The sequence below is a fragment of the Schistocerca piceifrons genome, chromosome 7 (genome assembly GCF_021461385.2).
Source record: "Schistocerca piceifrons isolate TAMUIC-IGC-003096 chromosome 7, iqSchPice1.1, whole genome shotgun sequence".
Lineage (NCBI taxonomy): Eukaryota > Metazoa > Arthropoda > Insecta > Orthoptera > Acrididae > Schistocerca > Schistocerca piceifrons.
This window is the reverse complement of record NC_060144.1, coordinates 4,936,397-4,948,864: the sequence shown is the minus strand read 5'-3', so window position 1 is coordinate 4,948,864 and position 12,468 is coordinate 4,936,397.

The window sequence follows — 12,468 nt, the reverse complement described above, 5'->3', positions numbered from 1 at the left end:
GTGTGCTTGCTTGCGGATGTTTTTGAGAAATTCCGGAGTCTATGTATGACCACATACCAGTATTCTCTGGATCCCACCTTTTATTACATGGCACCTGGGTTGTCTTGGGACTCAATGCTCAAGAAAATGAAGCGCAGCATTGAGTTATTGACTGATGCTGACATGCTTCTTTTCCTTGAGCGAGGGGACCGTGGGAGACTTTGGCAATGTGTCCATAGGAATGCGAAGGCAAATAACCCACCGATGGGTGACAGGTTCAGCGCATCCCATGATTCCAGTTATATAATATACCTCGATATGAATAACTTATATGGGCACGCCATGCAGCAATCACTGCCGATTGGTGAGTTTCGATATGTGTCCGAAGACGAATGCAAGGGATTAGGTGGAAAAATCGTACGGTACGTGGTAGATGCAGAACTCACATACCCTGTTAGTTTGAATGATGCACACACAGATTTGCTGCTGTCTCCGGAGAAACTAGTTCCACGAGGAGGCTCCACACCAAAAATGATGACAACGCTGAGGAATGAGCGGTGATATATTATTCATAATTGTAATCTCCAGCAATGCCTCAGCTTGGGTATGGAGCTGGTTAGAATCACCCAGGCAATCTCCTTCAAGCAGTCCCCCTGGTTGAAGGAGTATAATGGTTTGAATACCAGCTTCTTCGACATGTGACTTTGAGGAAGATTTTTATAAATTAATGAATAATTCAATTTTCGGTAAAACAATGAAAATTTGAGGGGACGACGTGAAATTTTTATTAGAACCGAATGGGATGGGCGCTATGGCGTAAGAAAATGGATTGCCGGACCAAATTTTAAGCAGGTGACTATATTCAATATGAACATTGTTGCTGTGGAGATGTGGAAGACTGCAGTAGAGTTTACGAAACCTATTTATGTGAGCATGTGCATACTACACCTATCCAAACTCCACATGTACCGCTTTCATTGTGAGTTTGCAAAAACTCATTTTGCAGATCCTAAATTACTTTATATGGATGCAGATAGCTTCATCCGTTGGCTGAAGAACTGCAAACCATATGAAGTAATTAGGTGCCACAGTAAAGAATTCGACACGTCCTCATACACAGCCGATAATCCTTACGCTATTATTGTGCGGAACAAGAAGGTTATCGGTCTTTATGAAGGACGAGTCGAATGGATTGCTGATTGTGGAGTTTGTAGGTCTACGCTCCAAAATGTATGCCTATTGCACATTGGAAGGTGCCACCCAGCGGCGAGCTGAGGGTGTGCGTCACGTGGCATAGAGAGCCCTCTCTGTCGGAGAATATCTGCAGTGCCTGTGCAGTGGTGTTCGCGGTGCTGCACCGCAGCCACCGCATATGGTACGGCAGACCAGTGTTCGATCGAGAGGACACGAGGTGTACACTGTGCTGCAGTCTAAATTCGGTCTGTCGCCTGATGATGATAAAAGGGTCATTTGTGATGACGGGTTTGAAACTCGCCCGTACTCACACTACTCACCTGTAGCGAGAGAAGGGGTGGGGGACTCTGATTGAGTGATAGTGTGTGTGTGTGTGTGTGTGTGTGTGTGTGTGTGTGTGAGAGAGAGAGAGAGAGGGAGAGAGAGAGAGTCTGCAGAGTAGTAGTATGACCCTTTCATCATAGTGTAATTAATTTCGTGCATGTATGTGTGTGTGTGTGTGTGTGTGTGTGTGTGTGTGTGTGTGTGTGTGTCACGTAAATATTTTTGTGTACTATGTACACGTGTATCATAGAGAGAGACAGAGAGAATGTGTGGAAAAGAAAGGATAAAACAAAAAAAGAAACTTATGTTTATATATGCACACCGTGTGTGTGACAGAAAGAAGCACAAACAGAAAGAAGTAGTAAAAAAAAGCAAAAATAGAAAAAAATTAAATATTGATTTGTTTGTTGTTACGCAATGTATGTGTAGCCTATATATATATATATATATATATATATATATATATATATATATATATATGCACCATGTGCGTGTTGTAAATAGAATAGCTTTTAAGTTTTTCACCTGCCGCTAGCCATCCATGTCAGAATAGCTTTAAGTGTTTGTAGCTCACAGTCCTTCAGAATTTTTATTGTAAAATCCTTCGCTACTATGGACTGTGGAAATTAGATTCTAAGTGTGCACTGTCCATCAGGATTATTATAAAAGTTATGCTACTGGGGCTGTGGAATTTAGCTGTAGTCGTAAAGAAAATATTTCCACATCAGTTTTTAGCATAGATTTATATAAAAAATATTCCTTCCGGTGTTAGTATTGTAGCGAGTAAGTTAAAAGTATTTCTGCATTGGAATTGCAGAATAAATTTGCACCTCAAGAATAATATATTGTATCTCAAGAATTATATTGTACCTCAATAATATTCTATTTCCGTGAACTGAATAAACCAAGAAAAAAATTAGTCACCTTACATCTTTGTTGTTATTTACAAAAAAACCTATCCCCTATTGCATTATGTATGTTTATATATATAAAAAGGCTGTGCATGTCTCAAATGACAGTAGTTTTGCTGAAGATGAGTGCTATTAAGGAGGTGAGGTTTAAATATGTAGAATGGTTACATGGATCGTGCATCACGAAATGGGTTAAGGGAGCAGGAGGCACGTGACCAGCAGACGTGCCTACAATTATATCTCCTGTGCTTGAAGAAAACCACAGACATAGCATGTGGTTAAAAAACTATACACTGTCACAGTGGGAACAGGGTTGAGAAAGAAGAACACAGAGGTTGTGAGGTAAACATTCATTTATTTCTCATCCAACTTAAAAGTAATTTTACATTTTCGTAAGCAGACATAGCAACACTTTTTTCATGCATGTTCTTGATCGATGGAGAGAAGGAGACCGTAGCATTCCAGATCTTCAATAGCAGCAAACTTAAAGATTCGACGCATGCATGAGATATTCTCCTTCCCCTTCACGTAGATGACGGTATCCATGTGATTTAATAATTTAAGTGACATCATCACATCTTTACAGGGTATGCCAAGATCATCCCAGTGAATTCAATGGTAGAAATGTGTTAACCACTTCGCACTCTTTCGTGTCTTAGCACGCTTCACATACTTGAAAGACCTAGGTGATGCAATGTTTGCTGAGAATGTCTCTATTATTCTAGCATCTTGTGTGTACGCTACAAACGCAACATCTTTGAATATGAACTGTCTACGTTCACCATCATAGAAACACTGAGCATCCGCAGTGATGTTCACACCTTGAGACGTCATTGTGAAATGCTCTAGGTATGGTGCAGCACCTGTTCATTTATACAGCTTGTTGCACAACACTGGTGAGTGGGCAGTAGTTGATCACACGGTCATGTAGAACTGGAGCATACGCGGTAGTGTGTTCTGGGAAATTTGTCAAAGATTCAAATTCAGTTCGCACTTCTATAGGTCCCCCCCCATGAACCATGGACCTTGCCGTTGGTGGGGAGGCTTGCGTGCCTCAGCGATACAGATAGCCGTACCGTAGGTGCAACCACAACGGAGGGGTATCTGTTGAGAGGCCAGACAAACGTGTGGTTCCTGAAGAGGGGCAGCAGCCTTTTCAGTAGTTGCAAGGGCAACAGTCTGGATGATTGACTGATCTGGCCTTGTAACAATAACCAAAACGGCCTTGCTGTGCTGGTACTGCGAACGGCTGAAAGCAAGGGGAAACTACAGCCGTAATTTTTCCCGAGGGCATGCAGCTTTACTGTATGATTACATGATGATGGCGTCCTCTTGGGTAAAATATTCCGGAGGTAAAATAGTCCCCCATTCGGATCTCCGGGCGGGGACTACTCAAGAGGATGTCGTTATCAGGAGAAAGAAAACTGGCGTTCTACGGATCGGAGCGTGGAATGTCAGATCCCTTAATCGGGCAGGTAGGTTAGAAAATTTAAAAAGGGAAATGGATAGGTTGAAGTTAGATATAGTGGGAATTAGTGAAGTTCGGTGGCAGGAGGAACAAGACTTCTGGTCAGGTGACTACAGGGTTATAAACACACAATCAAATAGGGGTAATGCAGGAGTAGGTTTAATAATGAATAGGAAAATAGGAATGCGGGTAAGCTACTACAAACAGCATAGTGAACGCATTATTGTGGCCAAGATAGATACGAAGCCCACGCCTACTACAGTAGTACAAGTTTATATGCCAACTAGCTCTGCAGATGACGAAGAAATTGAAGAAATGTATGATGAAATAAAAGAAATTATTCAGATTGTGAAGGGAGACGAAAATTTAATAGTCATGGGTGACTGGAATTCGAGTGTAGGAAAAGGGAGAGAAGGAAACATAGTAGGTGAATATGGATTGGGGGACAGAAATGAAAGAGGAAGCCGCCTGGTCGAATTTTGCACAGAGCACAACATAATCATAACTAACACTTGGTTTAAGAATCATGAAAGAAGGTTGTATACATGGAAGAACCCTGGAGATACTAAAAGGTATCAGATAGATTATATAATGGTAAGACAGAGATTTAGGAACCAGGTTTTAAATTGTAAGACATTTCCAGGGGCAGATGTGGACTCTGACCACAATCTATTGGTTATGACCTGTAGATTAAAACTGAAGAAACTGCAAAAGGGTGGGAATTTGAGGAGATGGGACCTGGATAAACTAAAAGAACCAGAGGTTGTACAGAGATTCAGGGAGAGCATAAGGGAGCAATTGACAGGAATCGGGGAAATAAATACGGTAGAAGAAGAATGGGTAGCTTTGAGGGATGAAGTAGTGAAGGCAGCACAGGATCAAGTAGGTAAAAAGACGAGGGCTAGTAGAAATCCTTGGGTAACAGAAGAAATATTGAATTTAATTGATGAAAGGAGAAAATATAAAAATGCAGTAAGTGAAACAGGCAAAAAGGAATACAAACGTCTCAAAAATGAGATCGACAGGAAGTGCAAAATGGCTAAGCAGGGATGGCTAGAGGACAAATGTAAGGATGTAGAGGCCTATCTCACTAGGGGTAAGATAGATACCGCCTACAGGAAAATTAAAGAGACCTTTGGAGATAAGAGAACGACTTGTATGAATATCAAGAGCTCAGATGGAAACCCAGTTCTAAGCAAAGAAGGGAAAGCAGAAAGGTGGAAGGAGTATATAGAGGGTCTATACAAGGGCGATGTACTTGAGGACAATATTATGGAAATGGAAGACGATGTAGATGAAGATGAAATGGGAGATATGATACTGCGTGAAGAGTTTGACAGAGCACTGAAAGACCTGAGTCGAAACAAGGCCCCCGGAGTAGACAATATTCCATTGGAACTACTGACGGCCGTGGGAGAGCCAGTCCTGACAAAACTCTACAATCTGGTGAGCAAGATGTATGAAACAGGCGAAATACCCTCAGACTTCAAGAAGAATATAATAATTCAAATCCCAAAGAAAGCAGTTGTTGACAGATGTGAAAATTACCGAACTATCAGCTTAATAAGTCACAGCTGCAAAATACTAACACGTATTCTTTACAGACGAATGGAAAAACTAGTAGAAGCCAACCTCGGGGAAGATCAGTTTGGATTCCGTAGAAACACTGGAACACGTGAGGCAATACTGACCTTACGACTTATCTTAGAAGAAAGATTAAGGAAAGGCAAACCTACGTTTCTAGCATTTGTAGACTTAGAGAAAGCTTTTGACAATGTTTACTGGAATACTCTCTTTCAAATTCTAAAGGTGGCAGGAGTAAAATACAGGGAGCGAAAGGCTCTTTACAATTTGTACAGAAAGCAGATGGCAGTTATAAGAGTCGAGGGACATGAAAGGGAAGCAGTGGTTGGGAAGGGAGTAAGACAGGGTTGTAGCCTCTCCCCGATGTTGTTCAATCTGTATATTGAGCAAGCAGTAAAGGAAACAAAAGAAAAATTCGGAGTAGGTATTAAAATTCATGGAGAAGAAATAAAAACTTTGAGGTTCGCCGATGACATTGTAATTCTGTCAGAGACAGCAAAGGACTTGGAAGAGCAGTTGAACGGAATGGACAGTGTCTTGAAAGGAGGATATAAGATGAACATCAACAAAAGCAAAACAAGGATAATGGAATGTAGTCTAATTAAGTCGGGTGATGCTGAGGGAATTAGATTAGGAAATGGGACACTTAAAGTAGTAAAGGAGTTTTGCTATTTGGGGAGCAAAATAACTGATGATGGTCGAAGTAGAGAGGATATAAAATGTAGGCTGGCAATGGCAAGGAAAGCGTTTCTGAAGAAAAGAAATTTGTTAACATCCAGTATTGATTTAAGTGTCAGGAAGTCATTTATGAAAGTATTCGTATGGAGTGTAGCCATGTATGGAAGTGAAACATGGACGATAAAGAGTTTGGAAAAGAAGAGAATAGAAGCTTTCGAAATGTGGTGCTACAGAAGAATGCTGAAGATTAGATGGGTAGATCACATAACTAATGAGGAAGTATTGAATAGGATTGGGGAGAAGAGAAGTTTGTGGCACAACTTGACCAGAAGAAGGGATCGGTTGGTAGGACATGTTCTGAGGCATCAAGGGATCACCAATTTAGTATTGGAGGGCAGCGTGGAGGGTAAAAATCGTAGAGGGAGACCAAGAGATGAATACACTAAGCAGATTCAGAAGGATGTAGGTTGCAGTAAGTACTGGGAGATGAAAAAGCTTGCACAGGATAGAGTAGCATGGAGAGCTGCATCAAACCAGTTTCAGGACTGAAGACCACAACAACAACATTCTATAGGTCCAGACTCAATTATCTCGTTCTGAGTAGACACTCTCCTCCCTCTCCTTCAGCAATTTCATACTAAGAAGCACGAAACCTTGCATACATGTCATAAGTTAGGCTGTATACATTTTGATTCCACTGCAGATGTAAATTGTCATAAGGGTAAAATTTTGAGTTGAGGCAGACTTTGGTATTAGTTAATTTGCAGTTGTCGAACACTGTGGAATCATTTGCTATTTCAGCTGTTATATCAGTCTGAAACGCAAGTATGATGATTTAGGTGTCTCTAGCTGCGAAGAGGTTTTAATAGCCCACGTTTGTCTGCTCGCAGTCGGCAACACTGGGTACTCGGAAACCTCCCACGAGAGAAATGCGAGTGACAGAAATATAACGGAATTCAGTACTTTTAAAAGCTTCAAACGCTCCTCGTTGGATACATTGATGTGAGGCATTTTCCATATTACCTTGCTGATTGTGATCATATTCTTCTCTTGAGCTCCTTGAACGTATGAGTTACTGTCCGTCGCATTCCGAACCAGAATGAGTTCCTTTTTAGCGTTCATAATAATCTGTCTCATGTCCTCAAAGTACCCCGTAAGCATTTTTAGAGGTATGCACGCAGTAAATCGCTTGTACTCTGCAACTGTTCTATCCTCTGGATCGCCTGTGAACCATCCCGCATTTTCTAGACTATGCAAATCTGCGAGTGATGCCGAGACGTATGTTTTAAGGGTTGATGTTATGCCGACATTGCGTGTACGGTAGATCTCAGACCCATTGAGTTCATAGTGTATCTCTTGGAACAGGAATGCTAAAGCGTTACGTGTAAGCTTGGATCCCACTGTATCGTTGCCGTCGGCTTTCTTGAATGACCCCTCTAGAAATATGAAACTCTTGCATGGAAGCGTGAGTGCGTCTTGGTGCTTTTCATCGTTCTTGTTAAATGTGGTTGAAGTGTAAGGTTTATGAGAGAAGTATTCCTGTCGTATAATTCTCTTGTCATAGTCTACCGGACTGGTTATGTTGAGTGAGGACGTCATTGCGCGGTTTCAAGTCAACTGATTTAAGAAACTCGTATTTCGCACGTGTTATCACTTTGCTGTTCATTAGCGAAGTGGCATGCTGTGCATTGCGTGCTCTTGTTTTGTAACATACGCCCATCCTGCCTTAGATGTAATCGTACAATGTTTTCCTCATCACGAAAGTCAACAAGTTGGTTATTCTGGTCTACAATATGCAGCTCCAAATAATCCAATGTCTGAGCTGTCACTGGAAGGTATATTGCATTGGCAGGGGTCCCACAATCTTAAACTCCGTTGCAACTGAGGGGAAGAATCTGGAAATTGTTTGAGTGAGACTATCTTTGAGATAGGAATTCGTTGCAATGTTACACTCGACTCTGATTGTGCAGACGGGAAGTATCTCCACAGTCTGATGTGACTTTTAAAATTTACTTGGATCCTTCTCCAAAACCTGCCCTTTTGTGAAAGCCAGCAGGCCCCTTTTGAACCTTTCTGGCTAAAGTCAATCATTGCATTTACAGTCCTTATTTCACATTTAAGGGGAATGGAAAAATCGAAAAAAACAAGAATTAAAAGAGCTTTACGCCCAGCCTGACATTATAAAAAGAATAAGAAGAAGAAGGTTGACCTGGGCTGGACATGTAGCAAGGATGAAGGGAGGATTCACCATGATGTGTTTCTGGGAGCTGTAGCTGGAAGGAGATACCGAGGACGATCGCGGACAAGATGGAAGGACAATTTTGACAAGGACACCGAGGACATGGGACTAGGAGCGGGCGGGTGGTGGCAGTAGGCTCGCAGTCGGGAACGATGGAGGAGGAGTCTGGAGCAGGCGTATGGCCACTGAGGCCCAAGCCACGGGTAAGTAAAGTAAGTAATTTCAGATTTAAGTGTATTGATGTTTACACGTAGTTCAATACCTTTTCCAGACTTCGTTTAAATCGTCGATGTCGTATGCACCCGGTTCTATTTTCACACTATCTTTTTCACCATTAATATCCAGATGCAGTTTGTTGCTAGTCTCAGTGATATTCGGGATTCTGTTGTACGTCTCCAGTCCAATCAATGCAATACTCCATTCACCAGAGTTCAAATCAATTGGTGGGAAGTAATCTGCACACAGAACAGATGATCGTCCTTTTAACGTCAAAGTGTACGACATTGCATCTGAACCTCAACTGACGAAGGAATGTTTAATGCTCCTCCTCATATAGCATGCTTCTTCTTCTTTGTAAACTTCAAGAGAAACATGATGCATGGATGTCCACAGAGGTGCGTATTAAAGACTTGATAGCGCTGATAATTGTAGAACACACGTCTTCTGTGAGTGAAGTATCGTTGTAATTCTTCTGGCGGTTGCAGGTCACTAAATGAGTCGAAATACTAGACGGCATCCGCATTTTTCACGACATATGATACCCAGTGGGTGCCGGGTCCTCCAGCAATATCTACATTCACAATGCCACATTCACTAGTTTTCGGCATAGTCTTCGGTAATGTAACCCGCATAAACACACCGCGGAATCTTGGTATGTTGACTTTGTTTCTAACAAACTTAAGAAGATCAGTGGTCCATCTGGAAGGATCTGGAAGGACCGTTAATGTGCTTTTTTTTTTAAATTTATGAATAGACCAAGCCCTTTACTGTACGGTTTCAAGTATAGTCGTTTTCCGATGGCTGCGGTTATGTCTTCTTGTCTCTTCTAACTGTGCTTGGGAGTTTTGCGCGTTCTTGACTGTTCGAGCGATAGCTGCAGCACCACCAGCGAGGGACCCTCCCGCTGAGAGCGCGGAGAGGGCCGGGACGAGAAATGGGAGAAAACTGGCAGATGTCTTGGGTCTTGGTAGAAGTCGAGCTGCTTTAACTGATCCTCTTCCTTTTCTTCTTCCTGCATCTTTCTGCTTCAGTGCGTTTTTAGCTGCATGCATCGCTGACAGGATACATTTCTTCAAATAGTTCTGGTTCCCGCCCTTGTCTTTCTTCTTGTTTAGTGCACAAAGTGCAGCATTCATAACTCGCTTGAACTTCATCACTCCAAAACCCAACTTAATTTTTCCTCGATGGTTTTATCAACTGCAAATGCTGCGAAGCGTTGACCTATACCAATATGCTTTCTTCTCCATATCGCCTTAGCCTTATCAGCTAAAATCCTATCTGCCAAGTGGCTTGATAGATCTTTATTTGCAGCGTATGCAATGTCGTGTTCCATACACGCTTCGTCGAGCAGATTAACCCCCTTATCAGCTCATGCCAAGCGTCTCTGAAGCTTTGTCTCAGGTCCACAGTAGTTATACCCACGGATGTGAAATTCCACTGGCAGTTCGTCTACAAAACCACCACCTCCTCTAGTGCGTCTCCTAGCACGCATATTATGCTACCGCGGTGGTTGTGAACTATACTTCCTCATTATATAATAAATCGTCGGCATCAATCCAACTGTTTTGTGTAGGAGGAAAACCAAGCCATTTGACTAGTGCTTTATTTCCACGACGTCTTATGACATCCGGTTCTGAGCTTTTCTGCAACTCGTCGGTGTAGAAGCAGCCTGCAACTTCTTCACCTTTACAATACGTCAATATATAAGTTCTTTGCACTTTTGAAACTCTAAATATCTCTGTTGGCCGGCCGGAGTGGCCGAGCGGTTCTAGGCGCTACAGTCTGGAAGCACGCGACTGCTACGGTCGCAGGCTCGAATCCTGCCTCGGGCATGGATGTCTGTGATATCCTTAGGTTAGTTACGTTTAAGTAGTTCTAACAAGGGAACCTCCCCATCGCACCCCCCTCAGATTTAGTTATAAGTTGGCACAGTGGATAGGCCTTGAAAAACTGAACACAGATCAATCGAGAAAACAGGAAGAAGCTGTGTGGAACTATGAAAAAAATAAGCAAAATATACAACCTGAGTAGTCCATGTGCAAGATAGGCAACATCAAGGAGAATGCGAGCTCAGGAGCGCCGTGGTCTCGCGGTTAGCGTCAGCAGCTCCCGAACCAAAGGTCCTTGGTCCAAATCTTCCCTCCAGTGAAAATTTTAATTTTTTATTTTCGTACAATTATGTGACGCACATGCCGTCACCAGTGTCGTATAGAATATATCAGAAGTGTTTTCCTGTGGAGGAATCGGTTGACTTATGACCTTGCTATCAAATGTTATCGGTTCCCATTGGAGAGGCACGTCCTTTCGTCTACTAATCTCACGGTTTTGCGGTGCGGTCGCAAAACACAGACACTAAACTTATTACAGTGAACAGAGACGTCAATGAACGAACGGGCAGATCATAACTTTGCGAAAAAAAGCAGTAAAGGTTTGACTCGAGGGAAGACTTGCACGTAGGACCTCTCGTTCCGCAGCTGCTCACGCTAACCACGGGGCCACGGCGCTCCTAAGCCTACGCTGTCCATGAAGTTGCTTATCATGCGCATCGACTACTCAGTTTGTATATTTTGCTTATTTTTTTCATAGTTCCACAAAACTTCTTCCTGTTTTCTCGATTGATCTGTGTTCAGTTTATCAACTTATAACTAAATATGAGGGGGGTGCGATGGGGAAGTTCCCTTGTAAGTTCTAGGGGACTGATGACCTCATAAGTTAAGTCCCATAGTGCTCAGAACCATTTGAACCATTTTTTATCTCTGTTGACCAGTTCCCTAGGTATGATTTCTCTGTGTTTTGAGATATGTACCAAGTCACCTACATTAAATTTCTGACTACGTCGATCCAGCATTTTAATGCGATCTTGCACCGCATGCATGAGTCCATTATCACGAACATCGATTGGTCTCATTTTTATTGTGGTATGTTTGGTTCGACTATACTGAGCAATTATTTCGGGGAGGATACCTGTCTATTTGTATGAGCGGCGTAGGTTAAAACGCATCCACATTCGACCCTTTATTGCTCTGTTCAGACGCTCCACGGTACTTGGCTTCAGGTGGGTGAATGGTGAGTAGTGACGTATTCCATACCGCTGCATGATAGTCTTGAAATACCTGTTGTAAAACTCTCCGCCGTGATCGGTTTGGAGGTTGTCTGTACATCGATTCGTCCCTGTCTGAAGCAAACGCTCAAAAACATCCGCGACATTTCTACCCGTTTTTGTTTTAACAGGTAATGCCCAAGCAAATTTGGAGTATGTCTCAATAACCATTAAAATATATTTGAATCCATTATTCTCATGTGAATATTCCTTCATGTCTACAAGATCAGCTTGCCATAAGTCATCCAAACCTTTAATCATAACATGCCTACGAGGGTGCGTTTTGCGTGCTGGTTTGCGCCATTCTCGAACTACTGTCTCCATACTTATTCGATGATACTTCTCTCTCTAAGCCCAGAGATTACTGAAACAACCTCATTCGAATGAGCTGTATTACCTGCAGCAGCTGATGCGTGAGCAGCCATAGTCGATCTATCAGCTCGTTGGGGTCGTCATAATATGCTGTGGGATTCGATTGTTCACTGCTTTATGTTTAATGTCAATACCATCACCGCTGCTGCTGCTCTTTTTGTTGTTGCTGTTTCCGACATCAAGTATTGGTTTTATAATAGTTTTATATTTCTTGTTGCTCAGGCTTTTCGCGATCTTATGTACATCAGTCATGTGCAGTATTTCACGGTACGTTTCCCTATCATTAACTGAATAATTTATAGGTTTTTTGGTAGGTCTTAGGAAAATAAGATTCATTAAGCCAATCTGTATCATGTCATCAGTTATAGTTATAGGATGCGTACCCAATATGTATGTTCTT